Source organism: Echinops telfairi, unplaced genomic scaffold, assembly GCF_000313985.2.
Source record: "Echinops telfairi isolate 266 unplaced genomic scaffold, ASM31398v2 ScPeMD7_44;HRSCAF=162, whole genome shotgun sequence".
Classification (NCBI taxonomy): Eukaryota; Metazoa; Chordata; class Mammalia; order Afrosoricida; family Tenrecidae; genus Echinops; species Echinops telfairi.
Window position 1 is genome coordinate 14016268 of NW_022103942.1, and position 3668 is coordinate 14019935.

A 3668-nucleotide genomic window follows, 5' to 3' on the forward strand; every position below is an offset into this window, starting at 1 on the left:
GTGACCCTATAGGACAGGGTAGAACTGCCGCTGTGATTTTCTGAGACTGTAACTCTCTATGGAAGTAAAATGCCCTGTATTTATTCCTTCCAGTGGCTAATGGTTTTGTATTGTTGACCTTGCTGTTATCAGCCCAACTCATAACCACTGTGCCACCAGGGTTCCTCCTTCACTTAGTTATAGGTTGTTATTGTCTGTTTAATAGTTACTGTTGCTGCACTACTGCTTCCCTCCCAGCAAGTGAGAGAAACACAAGTGGCCAGGCCCAGCTGCAGTCATAGAAGCAATTGCCACTGCTGTACAGAGGAACCAAACACAAAGAAAGAGGCTGTTTGTGGGATGGGGTGGGTGATGCACTACACTATGTGGTACAACGATTCGAGGGCCCACACGAGTTCCTTCTTTCTTGCAAAGATTGAAACAAACACCCTCAAGAAGCAGGAGAGTAAACTCAATATGAGTAAAAACCCCAAACTGCTCTCCACCTGTGCCCAGAGGATTCAGAAGGAACTGGTGGACATCACTAGTTTAAACCCTCCACTTAACTACAGTGCTGGTCCCAAAGGTGATAGTGTCTCTGAATTTAAATGGATCATCCTAGGACCTCCAGGATCTGTGTGTGAAAGGGATGTATTTTTACTCAACATTATGTTTACAGCAGAAAATATCTTCAAGAAACAAACCACAGCCAGACATCTGGGATCCAATGTTCATTGCAGCACAGTTCACAACTGCAAGGAGTTGGAAGCAATCCAAATTTCCATCAATGGATGAATGGATCAAAAAACTATGGTACATACATACAATGGAGTACGACACATCCCTAAAAACAGTGATGAGCGCATGAAGCACATTACCACATGGGAAGAACTGGAGGAAATAATGCTAAGTGAAATAAGCCAAGCAAAAAAGGACAAGTACAACATGAGTCCACTAAGGTAAGAATTTTAAAAAAATGAGGCATAGGGGGAAAGCTACTATATACATACATCCCTGGGGTGAGGTCCAGCAACTATTGCAGGGGCCAAACTCAATCCAGGGATACATACGGCAGCCAACTAACAAGAGGGTGAAAGAAAGAGAAAATAATCCTCAAGGGGAGGGGCTGGGGAGCAGGGCACTAACCCACCCAAGGGGAGGGTATTGTTTATATCTTCACAGGAGGGGGAGAGAGAGACCAGGCTTCAACCCAATGTAACAAGACGTGAATACAACATACTAGCATGTACCAGGGAACCAATGAAACAATAGAGAGGTCTGCGGGTCCGACCCCAATCCCAACTATGTGGATACCACCTGCCCCCCTCAGAAGAATGCACTTCAGAGGACAGCACTGGAGCTACAGCTTGGCGAGAGGGGTGTTTCTGATTAGAGCACACGGGAGAAACGAAAAGGGATGGAGAGGGAGGGGAGCACATCCTGGCCCACCAAGTCCCGAGGAAGATATTCCTGTTCAGAGCAGACAACGCACAGAGAGGACCATAGGACTGGCCCCACCACGAGATATGACATCCCTCACTAAACCATAGTGCTGTGGGTGACAATACTGAAGACATATTGTGGGAATTGTGCACAATCTGACCCCATCACACTGGGGTGAAACACTAAGGGCATGCAACAGAGCAGCAAGGGGAGCAAAGTGAAGAAATCCCTGGGGAATACCAAAAATAGACTTTGGAGACTGAGTGTTGTTGTTATGTTTTGTTGGTCTTGACTTTCTTTGTTGTTTTATTTGGCTTTGCCAGGTTTTTGCACTTATCAATGTATCTGCATGCCTATCTAGATAAAAAAGGAGGGATAAATAATTCGGAGATGAAAAGAACAGGACCAATGGTCCCAAGGGGATACGGGAGAAGGGGAGCTGGAGAAAGAAAGTGGGGGGAACCAACCCAAGGACAAGGGAACAACAAATAAACAAAATCAACGGAGAGAAGGCCGTAGGATGCCTAGTGGGGCTTAATCAAGGGTAATGTAGCAGCAAGGAATTATAAAGTCCGAATGAAGGTCAAAAATGATGGTGAGACAAACGGAATGTAAAGGGAACTAGATGAAAGAAACAGGAGGCAAAGGACATTTATAGAGGTCTAAATATAGGCATGTATATCTGCAAACATATATATACATATATATAAAACGAGAGGGGAATAGAACTGTGTACTCATATCTATATGCTAAAAATTAAGGTTGCAGATGGACATTGGGCCTCGACGCAATACTCCTTCAACAGAAGAACACTTTGTTCTAACAATCTGGCATTCTGTGATGCTCACCTACCCGACAAGATCGCTTAAGGCAAAATGGGTGCATAAGCAAATGTGGTGAAGAAAGCAAATATGGTTCCTGGCTATCAAAAGATATAGCATCTGGGGTCTTAAAGGCTTGAAGATAAACAAGCGCCCATCTAGCTGAGAAACAACAAAGCCCACATGGAAGAAGCACACCAGCCTGTGAGATCATGAGGTGTCGATGGGATCAGGTACCAGGCATCTAAGACCCAGAACAAAATCATGCCAAGGTGAATGGGGGGCGGGCGCGGGCATGGAGTGGTGACCCAATGCCCATCTGTAGACAATTGGACACCCCCTACAGAGGGGTCATAGGGAAGAAATGAGCCAGTTGGGATGCATTATAGCACCAATGAAACACACAACTTTCCTCTAGTTCTTTGGTGCTTCCTTCACCCCACTATCATGACCTCAATTCTATCTTACAATTAGGATTAGACTAGAACATGCTCACTGCTGCAGATACGAGCTCACAACACAGGGAACTCAGGAGAGATAAACTCCTCAGGGCCAACAATGAGAGTAGAGATACCAGGAGGATTATGGGAGGTTGGGGGAGAAAGGAGGAATCGAACACAAGGATCAACCAACCTCTCAGGGGGACGAACAACGGAAAAGTGGGTGAGGGGCGATGGAAAGGACGATGTAAGATATGAAAATAATAATCTCTAATTTACCGAGGGTTCATGAAGGAGGGAGGGTGGGGGAGGGAGGGGGAAGAGATGGGGAACTGATTTCAGGGGCTCAAGTGGGAAGAGAATGCTTTGAAAGTTATGATGGCAGAATATGTGCAAATGTGCTTGACGCACTGACTGAATATATGGATTGTGATAAGAGATGTAAGAGTCCCCAATAAGAGTATTAAAAAAAGAAAAAATAATAGAAAATACTTTCACGCCTCAGAATGTTACATTTCAAGCAAGACTCTACCTTTGTGATATCAATAGTCAAGGACATATTGAAGGACCTACTGCTTGGACATATTGAAAGGTAATTGGAGTTCAGTGCTAACCATTACTAAAGTTCACATTTCTATCTCCTTACTTCTTACAGACTATAATCCTGGTGATCCTTTGGTTGCCACTCAGTATATCACCAACAGAGTAGAACATTACAGAATGACCAGAAAGTGGATTGACAGGTATGCTACATAATTTGGGTTTTCATAATTCTTAGATTATTTGTCTGTCACAGAAGAGAGCTGCTTATGAGCTCGAAGGGGTGAAGGAGGGTAGGAGTTGGTAAAGATTAGGATGTTTCTATGAAAAATAACATTCAGTCTTATTTCCTAACACTTTGCTGTAACTTAAGGTATCTTAACTACAGTAGACAGAAAATTTGTAATAGCAACTTTTAAAACTGTCATTAGTTCTGCAATATTAG

The 3668-nt window shown here is 43.8% G+C and overlaps 1 pseudogene; it reads left to right on the forward strand.

Moving 5' to 3' along the window:
- Positions 1-363: 363 nt before the first annotated feature.
- LOC105979403 lies at positions 364-3439 on the forward strand (annotated as a pseudogene).
- The last annotated feature ends 229 nt before the right edge of the window (positions 3440-3668 follow it).